At 56.9% G+C, this 17,870-nt stretch overlaps 1 protein-coding gene across 7 annotated transcripts in view; it reads right to left on the reverse strand.

The window, feature by feature from the left end:
• Positions 1–17,058, reverse strand: part of CHST3 (carbohydrate sulfotransferase 3) — a 34,184-nt gene extending 17,126 nt beyond the window's left edge. For 3 of the 7 annotated variants that reach the window (XR_014146299.1, XR_014146298.1, XM_031025763.2), the window contains exon 1: positions 15,928–16,478. The gene's annotated coding sequence lies outside the window, so the exon portion shown is untranslated. Of the gene's footprint in view, positions 1–1,382; positions 3,717–5,827; positions 6,039–15,709; positions 15,907–15,927; positions 16,479–16,910 lie in introns of those variants that run through there. The other 4 variants (XM_081824083.1, XM_081824085.1, XM_081824082.1 and 1 more) reach the window with 4 other exon arrangements.
• Positions 17,059–17,870: the final 812 nt, after the last annotated feature.

The following is a 17,870-nucleotide window of genomic DNA, read 5'->3' on the forward strand; positions in this document are numbered from 1 at the left end:
GACCTCTGGGTTATCTCTGAACCGCTCCAAGGACTTACCAAGGGGCGGAGCAAGGTTCAGGCTGCTTCTGGGCCATTGTGCAGCTCCCAGGCAAGAAGGAGCAGGAGGAGGGTTTGAACAAAGGGGGAACTTGAAAAGTTAGAAGTCTGGGGGAAGTACCTAGCGAGCCTCTGGATGATAAAAGCTTGCGCAGGACAAGTCAACTCATTTGCAGAGTACTTGCCCTGGTCCATGGAGGGACCGGGGCACTGGCAGCAGAGGGAGGGAGAGACACAGTCCCTGCCCTAGGGGAGCTAACAATGACCGAGCTAACAATGACCGTGATGAACGAGGTACTTCCAAGCACTTCACACACTGTAAATGTTATTTGGTCCGCAACACAACCCAGTGAGGAAGGTGGAGCAGTACCCTCCTAGCTACTAACCACCACCCCCACCTAGGGCAAGGAGAGGCCAAACACCTGCCCTCAGGCACAAGGTAGAGCTGGGTTTTGAACCCAGGCAGTCGGCTCCACGGTTCAGGAACACAGTATCAGTGAGCAAGGAGGTTTAACCAAAGCCTTGGAGCCGCACGACAGTGGGCAGCTCAGAGTTCAGGCCGGGAACTCGTGGGCCAGGACCGGTCACCTCCTTGCTGTGTGACTTTGGAGAACTCTCTAGACCTCTGCTGGTCTCACACGCCTCAAAGAGACACACGTGACCTCACACACAAGGTTCTTGGCGTCTGGGAAGAAACGCCCTTTGAAGGCACAAGGCCACTGCCGGCCTCCCAGGAAATGGGAGCTTGCTGGCTGGCCCAGATAAGCAGCTGCTGCTGGCTGCGGGTGACAGTGAGCAGAATGCTGCTCCTGCCCAAGCCTGTGGCTGGCGTGTGGCCGTGGGCCAGATCCCAGGGGCAGAGTGGCCCTGAGAGCGTGATGACAGGCGGCAGAGGAGATGCGGGACAGTGCCCGCGGGCTCCGCTCTTCCAGAACCGAGTTCAAATGTGGCATTCCACTTGGGGACAACCCGGCCCACCCTAGCTTTCCTCCACCTGCCCAGCCCACCCCCACATCCTCCCCTCTCGGCGGATTGGGCCCCACCATTAACAAAGGACACAGGAAAAGAAGGCGGCGGGGCGGAGGTGGGGCGCTTCGGACCTACGTCTGTCTGTCTGTCAGGCTGCAAGGAGGGGCAGTGCGGTGGGGTGGAGGAGCACTCCGAGTGAGGGATTCTTCCTGCTCCAGCTCTGCCACTCACGAGCTGTGTGACCCCAGCTGACTGCCTCACCTCTCTGTGCCACATCTGTAAAGCAGAGTCAGCAACAGCCCTGTATTCCTTCCCTGTAGCTGTGGTAACACACCACCGTCAACTCAGTGGCTTAAAACAACATGTATTTATTACCTGAAGAGTTCTGCAAGTCAGAAGTCCAAGATCAGTTTGGACTAAAATCGAGGTGTCCACAGGCTTGCGTTCCTTCTAGAGGCCCTAGGGGGAGAATCTGCTTCCTTGACTTTTGCAGCTTAGTTTCTAGAGGCTGCCTGCTTTCGATGGCTCATGGCCCCCTCATCCATCTTCCAAGCTAGCAATGGCTGGTTGAGTCTCTTTCTTCAGGCATCACTCTTCCTCTTCTGTCGTCAAATCCTCCTCCTCTCGGGACCAGTATACTGACGTTGGGCCCACTGGATCATCCGGGGTAATCTTCCTATCTCAAAATCCTTAACTTAGTTCCACTGCAAAGTCCCTTGACCTTGGGAAGTAACACATCCACAGGTGTGGGGGGTGCGTGTGTAGACATCTTCGGGGAGCCAGTATTCAGCCTCCCACAAGCACCTCCCTCATGAAATGGGGACTTACCAGTTCCGTGCTCAGCAAGCACAATGTTTAACCAATAGGAGGCCCAGGAGGCTTAACCCCCAGCTGTGAATGAGAATCCCTTTGAGAGCTTTTACAAAATATCAGGGCCTGCGGTTCACTCCCCAATAGATGTTTGTTGAATTACATGGAACTGAATCACTCCTGGGGCCTCGAACTGCCCCTGGGATGGGACAGGAGGGGTGAGTGGGTTTCTCACTATTGCTTCAGGGCCTGAAGAATGAGGTTCTGTCGGCAGAGGCCGAGGACTGGGATCAACTTCACACCCAGAAATGGCTGCCTGGGGGAGGGGCGCTTGGAGTCCTTCCTCCTCCCCTAAGTCCAGTCAAGGGGGGCCGCCCTGGGCAGAATCCAGTCATCAACGGGCCATTGTTAGTGGAACAGAGGAGCTCTGTGCCCATTTAACACTTCCCTCCCTCACGAGGCTGCTCCCAGCTGAGGGTTGGCTTCTAGAGGACTGCAAGGCTGGGGAGGAGGCCCCACGGCTATGAAGGGGGAGGATGAGGAGTGGGGGCCGAGAGTTCCCTGGCTGGAGCGGAGGCAGCTTAAAACATAGGCGAGCCCGGGTGCTGCTGCATGCGCTCAGCTGCCATGCCAGGAAGGTTCCAGGGAAAGCTGGGGATCCAGGGACAGCCAATGAAACCCAGCAGACCCCAACCAGAGTGAGGGAAACAGCTTTCCCCATGGTGTGGTCATGCTTGACTTGCCTTCTTCCCTTTAAAAAACCAGAAGAGGTGAAATCTCCATGGTAAATGGCACCTTTCATTGCCTACAGAGGAACGGTGTTTGCAAAAGGGCCGGGAGGGTTTTATGTTCTGTGGGTTTGGGATTTAAAAGGCAGGTATTCAACCAGGGTTGGGCAAAAATGTCCCTTTGCTTCCCAGACCTTTTCTGCATTCGGCACTGGAGACATAGTGTGAACTGGATTTCAGGAGAGTGGCGTTTAAAGATCCTGAAGAAAGTGCCTGACCGACGCCCTCAAAATGTCAGAGACCCAAATTCTTGTGTTAGCCATCAGCGATTCTCATCTGTTGAATAAAGCAAATCCTCTGGAAGTCTCTGGCGGGAAGTACAGTGCTTTAAAAAACAATGTAGGAAGGTCAGATCTCAGAGTGAGGTCCGGGGCCAGCAGCAGGCAGGAGCACCTGGGAGCTTGGTGGAAATGCATATTCTCAGGCCCCTCCGCAGACCTCTTCAACCAGAATCTCAGGGGGGTGGGCACAGCAAGCTGCCAACAAGCTCTCCAGGTGAGTCTGGTGTAAAGTTTGAAAATCAGTCTTCCAGAGCAATATTTTCCAAACTCCAGCTTGCAATCAATTTGGTAGGTCGACAAGCTTTTTTTTTTTTATAAAGTTCAACAGAATGGTATAGAACTGAAAATATCAGTGTGTGTCATGTGTGATGAAGATACATATGGGCTTCATAAGACTTTTTTTTCAGTTCCGGGTATCTTTGTCTGTGGTTTTGGTCCAAAGATTGAAAACCACTGTTCTGGAGCTGGTATGTACCGACTTCAACCGGCTCCCCTTTTGTAACTGGTCTGTATCAGGAGGTTTTAAAGAGCAGAGTGTATGGGTCCTCCCCCCACCACAATGCCCTCATGGACACGGGGAACAAATGAGAGGGGCTGCTTTGGGGCACACAGCCTCCTTAGAACGCTGGCCTAAAAGTTAAACTCAACTGTGCATTTTCCCGTGTTTATAAAACTTTCTGCCTCTCTACCGCCCCCTCTTCTATGTATATATGTGCACGAAATAACTAACTGGTTACATCTGGGCGGTGGAACTGAGGAGTGAGTTGTTGCTTTCTTCTCTGTATTTGTCCATTTTACTTGAATTTTGCATAGTAAGCATCTATCACTATTATAAAAACTGTAAAGTCATTACTTAAAAAAAAAAGAAAAAACAAAGCTGAGGGTTCATTTCTGGGTGGAAATAGAAGAAAAGGCATTTCCACAGGAGGGCAGGCAGCCATTAGCCCAGGGGCCAAGCTGCCTAAGAGGCCATCGGGCCTGGCCAAAGTCTGCCCTAAGGCTGAGCCCAAACCCCACGTGTCCCCAGAGCCCTCCCTGATCCAGCCCGAGGCCATAACCAGTCTCCCAGAGGAACAGCACTGCCCACCTCCCCCCACCCCCCCCCCACACATCTGTCGCCCTTTCCTCCTTAGGAAGCCCTTTTGCTCCTCCTGGTCCTCAGGCCAGCCCTGTGCCCAGCCTGGATCCTTACCACCACGATCACCTTCATTCTCCAGATGAGAGAGTAAGGTTCAGAGAAGCTAAGCAACCTGCCCAAGGTCACCCAGTCGGAGATGCAAGGCCGAGACGTGAAGGGCAGGGTCTGCTGACATCAAATCTCCAGCACATTGCTCTCCTGGCACTATTTCTTTCTCTGACTTGCCCCATTCGTAGGAATTAGAGTTACCATTTGCTATATAGCATCACATACATATGCCAGGAAAGAAGGAGGGAAGAAGGGAAGGAGGCAGAGGAAGGGAGGGAAGGGGGGGCGGGGGGGGAGGAGCAGGGGAGGCCCAGGTCACACTCAGTCTCACCAGGGAAGGCAGTGGAGAAGGGTGGACCTGTCTGTGTGAGCCCCCACACCTAGGGGACTCTGAACCTGCAGTCAGTTTGGCTAAGAGGCAGTATGTCCGGTCAGATCACCAGCGTGGGGCCCTGACCCCACAGGCCACAGCTGCAGGCCCCAGCCCAGCCAGACAAGAGGGGAAAATGGAGAAGAGGCAGCTGGGAATGCCAGAGAATGCTACCCTTGGAAGCTGAAGCTAAGGGGCCATGCTGGGGCTGCAGGGGCTGAGGGATGTGGGGGCCTTTGTGTCTCGTGGGTGGAGGCCAAGGGGGCTCCCTTGACTGCTGAGGGGGCTGGGATGTGGCAGCCAGCACAGCCTGGGAGGGAGCACTCACTGGCTTAGCAATGACCCCGGGCAGGGGTCACACTAACTGTCCGGGGCAGCTACTCTCCAGCTTGTGCCTTTTACCTTATATCCATTTGTACCTTTCCAATTGTGTACCATGGGCATATATTACTTAATTTATAAAATTTAGTCAAACTAAAAAAAAAAAAAAAAAAATTAAAAGCAGGTATCAGTTTTCTACCTATAGAAGTAGAGGCAAAGTTCTTTTGAGATGAGACTCTCCTTTTGGAAGTCATTTTAACAGGCCTTTGAATTTAAGCTGACGCAAAGCCGGAAAGGAAAATCTGGAGGCAATGAGAAGCAAAACTGCCCCTACAGTCAAACTAACAGTCTACTTTCCCTGCAAGAAAAGCGACAACTCTCCAGAAATTATTCCTATAGTGGTTGAGGGGAGTAACTGGTTTGGGTCCCCTCCCTTCTGAGTGTGGGGGGATAGCCACCCCTGAAGCCTGGGGACTTCTGGGGGCTACGGGGGGACAGGGTCAGGAGGAGCCACCCTGCAGACCATGGAACCCTGGGGGATCCCCACATATCTGTGGAGAGGGCACCTGGAGTTGGGCTAACCTGGGGCTTGGGCACTAAAAAGGGGATGAGAGACCCCTGAGAATCCGGCACCTGTCCATTGAGTCACATGCCGGGTAATCAGCTAAGCCAGGTATCTTGTGGAGGCCCTTTGTTTCCAGGCCAGGCCCACTAAGGTGGGGCTGGCTCTCGGGGGGGGGGAAGGCCCAGCCCAGAAGCCTGAGGAGGGCCCCTACGGCTTCAAAAGAGCTCCTGGAAAAATGGTAACTCAGCTCAAGGGAAATCAGAGCTTTTCTCTCACCCCAGAGGGTCATTCTCACGGCAACACGGCGACCCAGTGACTGCAGACCGAATCGGAAATGCAAGCCTGAGAACAGAGCTGGCCTTACCCGGTGTCAGAGGGGAGACTAGCTCCTACCTCCTCCTGTCCTTGCAGAGAGAAGACAACAGTCTCGGTTTCTCCCCTTTCAGGCCAGAGGAGTTCAGGTGAGCCAGAAAACCTCGATAAGCCTCAGTGTCCTCACCTGGAAGATGGGGCTAACCATGCCTCCCTCGTGAGGTTGTGGAGGGTGAGGGCACCATTTAGCACAGGGCTGGGCCCTGGCCCCTCCTCGCAGCTGGGGCGGCTGGGGCGGCTGGGGCGGGCGGAGCTGGCATCCTGCGTTTGCAGACGGGGCTGAGGAAGCTGGCACTTGGCCCCTCTCTTGACTCACACTCCTTTTCCAGGTCCGGCCCACCAAAAACAGAACGGGCGCCCCCAAACCCCTGTGCTCCTTCCAGAGAGGTGAGTTTCACCCCAAATGGCCACATCAGCAGGGTCTGCATGGCCAAGAAGCTGGGGGCTCTCTGCCACCTCCTTGGAGATCCACCATCTTCAAGAAACTCTGGGGAGTGATTCACACTGAAAAATGAAAACTCTCCTGGCACTTCCTGTCTGCACCACACCATTTGGCAGGCATAGGTTCATACACCCTAGCTCCTACAACTCTCTGGTGGTTTCATTTTGCAGCTGGATCGTGGAGCATAGGCACAGCTATAGTTGGACAGCTGAGGATTTGAATCTGGCTGTGTGACCTTGGACAAGTCACCTAACCTCTCTGGGCCTCAAGCGTTGGCATCTGTAAATGGGTACCTTATGCAATCAGACTGATGCAAATAAATCACCCAGCCTGAGGATGCTTAGTACATAAAGAGCTCTCAGGTACTCAACTGTACCTACCAGGAAGGCAGAGGCCTTTGGGACCTGGCATAGTGCTGGGCACATAGCTCACCCAGGCTTTACTTTTTCAAAGTGATTCCAACACTGGAATGCCCAGAATTCCAATCAGAGGCCTGGCAAGGATGTACCTTTGGAAGTTCTTCATGCCTATCACCACTTCCAGAAGCTCTGCCACAGCTGAGCTTATGAGTAAGGGGTGTGGTGGGGACCTCAGGCAGGGAAGGGAACTCTGGCAAGGTAGAAAACAGCAGCCGGGAAGGAGAAGCCAGGACAGGAAGCCAGAAAGCTGCCATGGCCCTGCTCCCCCGGGGTGGGGGCGTCCCTAGCAGGACTTTGGGCACACGGTCACCAGGGGCCCACAGAGGGCAGACCGGCAGGTAGGCAGCAGACAGTGAGGCTCAGTGATGTCAGGCTTTCCCAGAATGACTCAGTGGTGCGCCTGGCTGTGAATGGTGAGCTGTGTGCTATGGTCTCAAGGGCTCCCTGTCTCCGTGCCCTCCGGGCTGGCATGGATCTCTCCTTCCCTGTCCCCTCCTGCCCTCCCTGCCCCAGGGGCCCATGACTACAGCATCCGGGTGCCGCTTCGGGCTGTGACCCCCATGGTACTGTCATGTCTCTCCAACCTCCACACGGACAGACCGAACTGCCAGGGAGACTTGGATTTCATTACTGCCCCCCACTCCTCCTGGCTGAGTGATCCGGGGTGGGTTAACCTGCCTCTCCGAACCTCAGTTTCCTCATCTGGAAAATGGACACATGGCTAACAACCCTGCTGGGCTGTATGGGGCTTAGTGAGACGGTCTGTAACTACCTGGCACACAGCAGGCGCTTAGCAAATGGAAAGTATGGCATTCAAGAGCCTCGACACGACCTCAACTGACGTTTCTAGCTGCATTTATTTAAAAAATAAGAATAGTAGCTCATTCTTCTTGATGCTTACGGTATATGAGGCACTGCTCCAAACACTTGTATAGGGACACATTTTCTTCTTCTCTCACCCCCATGTGGTGGGTACTGTTAGCATCTCCATTTTACAGATGAGAAAACTGAGGCACAGGGGGATGAAGCACCTTGGCCACAGTCACACAGCAGGTGAGGAGCAGGGCTCCCTTTCCTTGCAAGCAGCCCACCTCTAGAGTCTGCACACTGCAACCACAGCTCCATCCTGCCTCATCTCCGGTCTTCATGCACCCTACAAATTACACTTCGCCCTTCTCTGCATTCCAGCTGAGCCTTCCCACCCTGTGCCTTTGCCCAGTCTCCCTCCCTGCACCTGCATGCCCACCTCGGCCTCCCCCTGTCCTCCCTCATGTCCACCTGTGTGGGCTCATCACAGCTGGACTCAAAGGTAGTTATCTGTGCCCACGTCTCCTCTCCCTTTCTAGCCTGGGGGCACCTTCTGCTACCCCTAGGACACCCTGTGCAGTGTCAGGCATGAGCAGGCATGCAGTACCTGGACAGGCGAGGCCCGGGCTGAAGCACCTCATGTGTGCTCCCTGGGTGGGGGGGAGGACAATCGAGCACTCGGGGGCCCCACTACTTCTGCAAGAACGGCTCCAGGGCTGTAGCTGGAACCAGCCCCCCAAGGCAGCCTGCCAGCTGGGCTTCCTTCTCTCTGCTCAGGGGAAAGGACTCGGCCACAGGAGGCCTGCACTGCCTGGGGGGCAGGTCTGAACTCTGGAGGGGCTGGACGGGCTGGACAGACATCCTTCCATAAGGGGACAGGACTGAGAACCACTTGCTGATGGGGTTGAGCAGTAGGGCCCAGAGTGCAACCCCCCCCGCCCCCGGCCCACCTAATTCAAAGGGGCCTCTCAGAAGGTTTCAGGCCCATTGTCAGGACCCCAGCCCAGCCCAGCGCATAGGATAATGACTGAGACAGGTCACGTGCCCAGGGTCCCACTCTCCTGTTTCCACCCAGTCCCACACAAAGCCTCTGGTCCACATCAGCTGCCTCCTCCAACTCACCACGACTCCCCTCCCACCGCCGCCCCCCACCCACACTCTGACTGCTCCCTAATGGGAGCATCCCGTCCTGGGAGGATGGACACTATCCTATCCTACATGGCGAAGCTTCATGTCACATCCATCACTCTCAGTTCCATAGTCAGGTGGGGACTCACTGGGTGTGTGGACGCACTGGGGACACCAAGGGGAGCAAGGCAGACGCTGTCCTGCCTGACAGAGCTCACTGACCACAGACCACGAAAGCAGCAATGGCCATGCAGCGCGGTGAAGTGTGACAAGGGGGACGCGCAGGCAGCCACAGGGAGGGCTGCTGACCTAGGCTTCCAGAGGGGACACCCAAGCGGAGGCCAGAGGCTGAATGGGAGCTGGCCACAAGAAAAGCAGGAAGGAGAGGCTGGAGAGGCTACAGAGAGCTGGATGCCTGTGTCTGAGGAATGAGGACAGCTTGGACCAGGGAACAGCAAGGACAAGGTGAGGGCTGGGGAAGGGGAGGCTGGGCCATACGATCCACCTGGAAGATCACAGGGCCCGTGGAAGCCACCGGCATCCCGAGCAGCTGGGCACCATCCCCGGGGCGGGGCTTCTGGTTTGCTGGGACACCCCGATCTGCTAGCTCCTCCTCGCTAGTTTAAAACCCTTCTCCTGACACAGCTGCCATAGATTGGCAGCCCAAGTCACTGCCAAGGGGAAGCAGCGATGGGCAGATGGCCGGCCTTGCAGAAGAGGCCGTCGTACCATCAGGAATGCCCTGTGCGGGTCAGCCTGGGGGTGGGCTGGGGGCTCGAACCTCCACCCGCAGTGCCCTCACAGGGCTGTGGCGACCCCGGAAGCCAGCCTCCCCAGAGCCGCCGAGCCACAAAGCAGCGGCCCGGCCAGTGATGGAGGGACTGTCCTCTTGGGCCTCAGGCACAGCAGCACGCTCGCGCACAGGGCAGGGCCCCGGGGCGCGACAGGGCTCTGCACGCCCGAGCTGGAGGACGCGGGCAACCTCTCCGGCCTGTGGGCTTCAGTGTGCCTGACTGCAGAACGGCAATCATGAGCTGCCTCCCTCACGAGCTTCCTGGGAGGACCGAGCGAGCGCGGGCCCGGAGGGTGTGAGGGGCCCAGTCCCCGCCCGTGCTTCCTGTGTACCTGACCGCTGGGCACCTGGGGGATCCCCACATATCCTGCAGACGCAGGAGGAGCCGGGCCGAGAGGAAAACAAGACTGGGGGCCCCACCTTCCGGGTCAGGGGTGTTTCGGTTCTTCATTGCACTCCCCCCCCCGCCCTGCCCAGGAGGCTGACTTCCCCTTCCTCACAGGTGCTAGGTTTCTATCTCGGGCCTCTTCAGGTACATCTGTCCCTGACCCTGCAGCGACAGGCCCCAGGCCGTGTCCAGAGCAGAGGCAGGTGCCCGCAGCCCGGCGTCATGCAAATTGTGAAATGTCGTGCTGAAAATTGGTGCAGTCCCAGTGGAGGGCGGGGGGGGGGGGGGGGGGCGGCCCAGTTTGTTTTCAAAATATTTCCTCAGATAGCACTGCTTTGGCTCTGACCCTCCTAGCACTTTCCAGAATCCTGCAGATGGTGCGGCAGCTGGAGGGGAAGGGAGAAAAGGAAAGTGGGGAAGAGAGCCGGGGAGGCCCGGGGCCACACGTCAGGTGGCTGCGTGGGCTTGCGCCCGCGCTCGGCGTGTATGAACAGGCATGCATGCACACAGAAGGGAAGCAGTTCCGCCGGGAGAGGGGGGCTTTCAAACAGCGAAGCTGGGGAGCCTCCTGAACCAGAACTTCCCTCAGAAGCCCAATGTGTACAGCAGACAAGGCGGGGAGAGGCCCGGAGCCTCCTCCCATCAGGCCTCTGAGGGGTCCCCATTGAACTCCGGGGCTCCGTGGAACCTAGTTTGAAAACCGCTGCTGCTAAAGCAATTCCCGCCCTTCCTGGGGGCGGGGGGAAGTAACAACACTTTTAAAATAATGAGCTTTCTGAGGGAAGATGAAATTATTTTCCTAATAATTCTAATTTAGGTCTAGTACAGCAAATGGCACACATTCTGAGAATCAGGGCTCAGAAAGTACAAAGCGACTGATTCCACTCACCGACAAGTTTGTGGGTGCCTCTCTGAGAAGTCTTGTGAACCTGAATCTGAGTATCTGGGCAGAGGGTGTGTGGTGAATAATACTTGTAACACTGGCCTAGTTCTACGTACAGGCACATTTCTCAACTCCTCACAGATACTACTTCACTGACAGCCCTATTACCTATGACCTAGTACGATTAAGAAACTAAGGCCCAGAGAGGTTAAATAACTTGCCCAAGGTCACACAGCTACTAAGCAGGACTGCGAGCATTCCAGCTTCAGGATATGTGCTCTTAACCGTTACATAATTTGCCTTTTGGAATGAGTGTGTCCCTGTGTTTGCGTATCTGTGTGTGCATGCACGCACTCACGTCTACAAATGTTTTGGTATATAATGTGCCCAGCTGTTTACTGAAATATTTGTGTGGGGGGGACACATCTGAGTGTGTGTGTGTGTGTGTGTGTGTGTATTTCAGCCCATGATGATGTGATGGTCTGTGAGTACGCGGGTATGCACCTCTCTCCCCCCAGGGCTACAAGTTATGGAGCCCACCCCCAAGTTCTCTCTCGGCAGCCCGGCAGCAGCATGACAAACAGGCTCCCTGGCCGGGGGGCAGGACCCAGGGCCTCCCGGCAGTGCCTGCTCCCCAGATCCCAGAGGTTTCAGTTTGCCCACCCAGCTCGGTACAGTCACATACAATGGAGAGGCCCCCCAGCCACTCTCTGGGTCCCAGTCGGGAACTCCTCCCATGCAGAGCTCTGGTTCTCCCTTCTCACTAGGCACTGCTGGGGTTTAGAGTGGCTCGACTAAATGCACTGAAGTTATTAAGCTATCACAAATTTGCTTCCTACCCTATAGACAGAGCAACTCTCAACCGTGCTAGAGCTCCTTGAAACCTTTGGTGTGAACTTACACCACCAGCACCCTAAGCTGATATGGCCTAATCTGCTATGACTCCGGCCAAAAGCAAAGAACCTTGACATTCTAGTTAGTCCCGAGAGCCCTTCAAGGTAAATGTCCAGGTTTTGAGGGTTTCTTCACATGTGAGCCCCACCTTGTGTGTGGGGAGGGGGACACGAAAGGGGAAAATTAGCTTTGGTCCATCCACTCTAAATGGACGTTTAAGATGCAAAACTTCATCAGGTGCCACAAAACTGGAAAAAGCCCCACCATTCTCCACCATCAAAGTCCAACTCACCAACTGGGAGACCACCCTCTGCCTCGCTGAATGGGGCCAAGGCCGGGAGGCTTGCTCAGGTGGAGCAGGGCTGAGCCGGCACTCTAGGTGGACTTTCCTCCCTCATGTTCCTCCTGGTCCCAGCAGCCAGCGTGCCAACCTCCCGCAGCACAAGGACAGGCCAGCAGTCCGGTCCTGTGTGTTCCCTGACTTTTGAGGCTCCGAAAGCCAAGGAGGAGGGGTTGGACAGGGGAGAGGGGAGGGAGTGGGGGAGCCGGTAAAAGCAGCCAGTGAGCCAGGTGTAACCATGGGAGGTCAACACAGAGCTTCCCGGGGCTGGCCTCCGGGATGGCTGTTTACTTATGGTATTCAGGAGACGCTCAACTGGGAACTGGCTTATTTATTTTCCACACTTTCCTCCAAATCCTTTTCAGAGAGTCCTCTAGAACCCCAGTGATAAATTTCTCAGGGCCCAGAGAAACCCACAGGCCTTCAGCACACAGCCATCTTTGTGGAGCAGGGGGAGAGGGGGGGCGGGGGAAATGTGGAGGGGAGAGGCAAGAGGGGGAGGAATGAGGGGGTGCAGTTGCTGGTGGTTGGGGTCTCCCGTGGCCTGCCTGCCCCCTCTCTCCATGGTGGTGGATAAGGGTGGGGGGAGCAACCAGCCAGATCCCGGGCAATGGGGCCAAAGACTGAGCGTGTCCACCTCCAAGCACAGAACAAACTGTCCAGCTGGCCGGGGACTGCCCCACACCCAGCCGTGGAAGCCACATGCTCAGGCAGAACAAGCAGCATTCTATCATCTATTTAGTCATCAGAGAAGAAGAGATGACATTTATTTCTTTCTTCTGTTTAAGGAATGAAACGCAGAGCTATTTTCCTCCTGCATGACTTCATGACAGGCAGAGACCTCTGTGAGCGTTTCCTCATGGCTAGGATTCCCTTGGCTCCGCTGCTTTATGACTTCCCAGCAGGCCCGAGACCCCTCCCTAGGCTTCACCCATCACCTGACAACGGCCCCAAGTACTTCCCTGTCTCAGACGCTGGGAGGGAAGCCAGGGTGCAAAGATGAGCAGCCCCTGTCCCTCGGGTGGGGCAGCTTTTCCCCACACCCAGTCTCCCAACTTCCATCCTGGACAGCATGCCCACTCTGCAGTGGAGGCAAGAGAGGGTTCCAATACCTACAGCTCAGCTCTGTCAAGGCTCTCGAAACTCACCCACATGGGCTTCCTGGGGAAGGTGGGCAGGGGCCAGCCAGGTAGTGCTCATCCTCTGCTCCTTATTTAAGACCGCCAGTTTTTCCTGTATATGGACACCTTGGGCAGAGATGGGGGTGGGCAGAGCCGTGAGAAGCACCCCTCTCAGCCCTTATGGGGTAGAGCGTACCAACCAGACTGAGAACACAGCCATCCCTAAGTGCCTGCAGGGCTGCCTGAAGGCAGCATAGCCTGCAGTTCCCTAGCTTCGTGACCTTGGGCATCCACCGCACCTCTCTGAGCCCCCTGTCCTCATCTGTAAAGTAGGGACGATAACCACTGTCCCTCTGTGGGGCATGTGGGGGAAAGCATTCGCTAGGGACCACCAGGTGAGCCATGTGTCATCTTCCCCCACCCCAGCTCTGCCCACCCATCTCTCTTGGGGACCAGAAACCACCTCAGGGCATCTGGCAGGTGTGGGAAGGACAGCCACCAGGCAGGAGGTGGCAGGGGAGGGCTGGTTATCCCGTGTGACAGATTTCCACTCTGGTGAGGGCCGAAGAAAGAAAGGAATAGAGTAATCCATTTGAGAATGTTTGCCTGGCCATTTCTCCCAAACCCAAACTTATGCCTTGTATGGTCGCAAGTGGCAGCTTTGTCCCCACTTCTCGGATAAGCAGCGAATCATCTCTCACTGGAATTACTGCAGTATCTCCCTCAATCACTTCCAAATCTCCATCATTTCCCGACTCCAGTCCTACACGGAAGGTTCTAGCAGCCTGGAGCCACCCAGACTTTGATTTCCCATGGCCCACGGTGTAACCCAGTCTGGGCAGAGTGTGTGGAAAAAGGACTGCAGTCAGAGGCCCCAGGACCATGTTAGTGTTAGTAAGTAGCTTCTTTGTTGCCATGGAGAACCAGTAGGGACCGTAGAGACAACCTGGCATGGTGGAGAGAGCATGAGTTCCAGAGTCAGACTGTTCATGTTCAAATCCCCAGCTTTGTTCCTCATTAGCTGTGTGCCTTTGAAAAAGTTACTTAACTTTTCTGAGCCTCAGTTTCTTAATCTGCAAAAGAGTGATAAAACGCTAACTTCATAGGGATGTAGGGCTTAATGAGATAATGTACGTAGAGCTCTTGATTCCCAGAAGACACAGGGCGGGAAGGTGATATGGGGAAGGGACTGGCTGCAGCAGTCCCCCTGAAATCAGAGATGGCCAAGTCCAGGTCACTCCCTCTCTCATCTGGGGTCACAGTTCTCATGCTGCCCACATACTTTGCTAATTTCAGCACTGAGACCATTTCGAAGCTTGAAATGCAGACTGAACCTAGTCACAAAGGGGCAGGGGAATGACACATTTCCTTGTGATTCCATGGCCAGGTTGTCCCATATCCTTGCACACTCTCAATCCCTCACCAACAGGGAATCACTCCCAAAACTGCTTCTGATCCCAGTTCCAGGAACATGAGATGTTTCGGCTCCTCTGGGAAACACATTCCAGCTGACACAGAGGAAACCACCGGATGCTCAGTACAGGGACTGTGACTACCCCTCCACCTGCTGCCACTATAGAGCCAAGCCCCTGCTGGAGGACATAGCCCCTAGACCCTTCATGAGACCCATCTCCAGCCAGGCCAACAGGAGCCACCAAGAAACACAAACACCATCCCCTGCTTAGCCAGATGTAGACATGGGAGACTTTCCTGCTGCCCCTCTTAGGGGAGCATAGGCCAATGATGAGATTCAAGTCCCCAGTGCCAGCCCACATGGCACCCTGGAACATGCTGCTTGGGCCACTTCTCCAGACAAATCAGGCAGGGCTTCCTGGAACCATTCAGGGCCCCCTCCTCTGCAGGAAGGCCAATTCCAACCCAGCTGAGGCCACCAGGCTTGGCTCATAGTAAGTCCTTAGCAAATATTAATTATTGGTGCCATTAATCATCAAACAACTACTTACTGAGTACCCACCATATGCCAAGCACTGGTCTAGGTCCAGGACAATCCCTGAAACATCCTGGGGCCGCAGCACACCAGGGCATCTGAAAGCAAACACAGCTTCAGGTGCAGTGAAAATAAATAGGGCTCCCGCACAGCCCTGGTTTCTTCGTGACCTCGGGAGTCTTAAACATCCCCCACCCCGGTGAACACACACACATATAGGGCTGGAATCTCCTCCGCTGGTCCTCCTGGAAGTCCCTCTGAGGAAGCACATCCGCTGGGGGGGGGGGGGCGGGGGGGGGAGGGGTTTGTGTGCTTTCCTCCAGGCCCTGTCACTGCCACCCCACAGCTGTCCCGCGCAGCGCAGCATCGGCCTGCAGCCTTTTCTACTCTGCTCACAGAGCCCAGCATGCCGGGTCCGAGTTTATGAATCACTCCCTCCTCTCTCCCGGCCTCGCCTCCGGAAGGGCTGCGCACACCCAGACACATCACCAAGACACCGAGTTTCCACACCAGACTCGCTCCTGATGAACCCCGAGATCCGACTGCAGTATTCGCTTTCCCCTCCCCACTTCTAGCCTCGGGGTGCCGGCCACGACTTTCAGAGACAAGACAGCCCTTCCCCGGCCCATCGCGCTTTGGGAGCTCCTCACTGGGGGGCTGCAGGGGCAGCAGACAAAGACCGTGGATTTATTTGAGGGCAGGAGGGCATGCTTGGTCTAAAGATCCAAACCCCGGCGCCCCCGGAAATGTAAATTTCGGCCTGCTGCTTGTGCGGGGTCGGCGTGGCTGTGCTCCCAGCGAGTGCGCGGTGTGTCTGTGGCTTGAATGATGATGAGCTGCGAGTACCTGGCAGCTGTGAATCTGAGCGCGGGTTAGGTCTGGGGGTCGCGGGTGCCTGCGTGGAGTTTTCCCTGGGCCGGGAACTACCTCTCCCACGCTCCGTTTCGCCCCCTCTTCCTCCAAAGTTTGGCGGGCCGCCCGGACAGGGGAGGTTGCGGGGCGCACGGCTGGGCGGCCTTGCCCGGGCCTCAGAGGCGGTTCCGGGACGCCCGCGCCCTACTTACCCCTGCCGCCAAGCCTCCTCCGGCGGGGGCGGATCCGACTGTCCGCGTCTGGGGTCCGGCGCCAGCAGCATCCGCTCGCAACTTTGCCCTCTGCGCAGAACGCGTCAGAAGCGGCTCGGCGGTTCTGATCCCCCGCGGCCAGGGCTCTGCGCCCTCCCTGGAGACGGTGGCGGCGGCGGCGGCGGCGGCGGCGGGGAAGGAGGGAGGGAGGCGCGGCCCGGCCCGGCCGGTTCGCACGCCGAGCGGGAAGCGGCGCCAGGCGGGCGCCGTCCTGCGCAGCGAGCCAGCGAGCCAGGGAGCGAGCGAGGCAGCGAGCGAGCGAGCGGTCCTGCCTGGCGCCCTCCCCGCTCGGGCCCGAGCCGGCGAGCGGCCGGCGCGGCGGCGGCGGATTCCTGAATCGCGTCCAAGGCGCCCGGGCAGCCCTCCTCCTCCTCCTCTCCTTCCTCACCCCACCCAGCTCCCAGCCCAGTGCGCCCGGCAACTTGGGAACCGTTGGCGAAGTTGGCGCAGCTCGGGCTACGCGCCGGCCGGGCCTCTAGGTGGAAGGAGGGGAGGAGAGGGAGGAGCTGAGGGGGGAGGGAGGGGGGAAGGAGGGGGCCCGCCCCCGCCCCCGGGGAGCCGCGCGCTCCAGGACCCCTCTGTGGGCCTTTGTTCCGGGCGCTGCACCTCCGCCCGCCTTCCCGGGGGGCTCGCTGCGGGGCTGCTGGGATCCCCCACCCCCTCCCAGAGAGGCTGCGCGGAGCTCCCGGCCCCGGGGTGGTTAGGGGGGGGGAGAGGTGGCGTGGAGATCCTCGCGGCCTCGCCCTGCCAGAGCCTCCCAAGCCATTACCGGCCTGCCAGCCTATCTCTTCCCCGAGAGATCCCTCTGGCTGCGCTGGTTCTCGGCCCCGGGGCGGGGTGGGGGTCCAAATGATGGTCCCCTGGGCTTTCAAAGACCACAGCACACCCTCTCTGGGCGGTCACAGGTCACCCACCCACCTTACCGCCTTCTCGGGCCTCCAGTCAAGAGTTCCCTTAGTGGGACACCTGGGAAGCCAGAAGGAAGTGGGGTCCCCGCGCACCAGCCAGGGCGGCTTCGCGTTATCTCCCCACCCTTCTGGGCAGCTGGCGTCTCCGGCGGAGGGTGGGGTGAGTGCTGCTGGCCGAGGAGTGGGGACCGGTTGCCTCCCACACGTGGGGCAGCGCCCAGCTAGGCAGCGCCGGCTCGTGGGTGCAAGGCCAACTTCACCAGGAGCGTGCTGAAGTGCTGGGAATTGAAAGAGACTCCCTGTTCGCTGCCCGAATCCTGTGGTGTCCTGGGCTCCGGGGCTTTGATTTGGGCTTGAGGCTTTTCTTCTCAGTCTTTTCAGCACTTAGCGCCATAAGCTAATTGAGGCCTCTTGAAGACAGTGGTCCTGGCATTTAACGGGATAGTATAGGGTTCAGAACAACAAGTCATTCCCCGAAAAGGAGAAATAGGAAAGCCCCAAAAGGCAAAAACCTCAACATCTGCACTTGCCTCCATTGTCATTTTCAACATTTGTAGAAAAGAAACCCAAACAGAACAGAGCATGGTCCTGGCCTTCCCCAGGGGTGAGTCCTCACAGGTGGGGGAAGTCAGAGGTCCCTGTTCATTATCTGGGTCGGGACCAGCCCAAGCTGCCCCTGGGACTGTGGACTGGAGGGGATGTGAGCAAAGTGCTCCAGATTGTGAAGTGAGACCTCAGTGTCTCTTTTGGCAGAAAAACCCAACTGGGTGCTTCAGTTCTATTATTAACAGTTCTGTGGCCTGCTCCAGGGGACTAGAAATTTGGTGGGCACTGAGATCTAAAGTCACCTCCTGGGTAAGCATCCTGAGGCCCTCTCCACATCTCCTGCTACCTGGGCCTCATCCACAGGTTGTAGGCCTCTGCTCTAGAATCAGTCTGTGTGCTCTCCAACCAGTTTCCAAATCAGGAGGGTTT

The sequence above is a fragment of the Leptonychotes weddellii genome, chromosome 6, assembly GCF_054177405.1.
Source record: "Leptonychotes weddellii isolate Sample4059 chromosome 6, ASM5417740v2, whole genome shotgun sequence".
In the NCBI taxonomy this organism is placed as follows: Eukaryota; Metazoa; Chordata; class Mammalia; order Carnivora; family Phocidae; genus Leptonychotes; species Leptonychotes weddellii.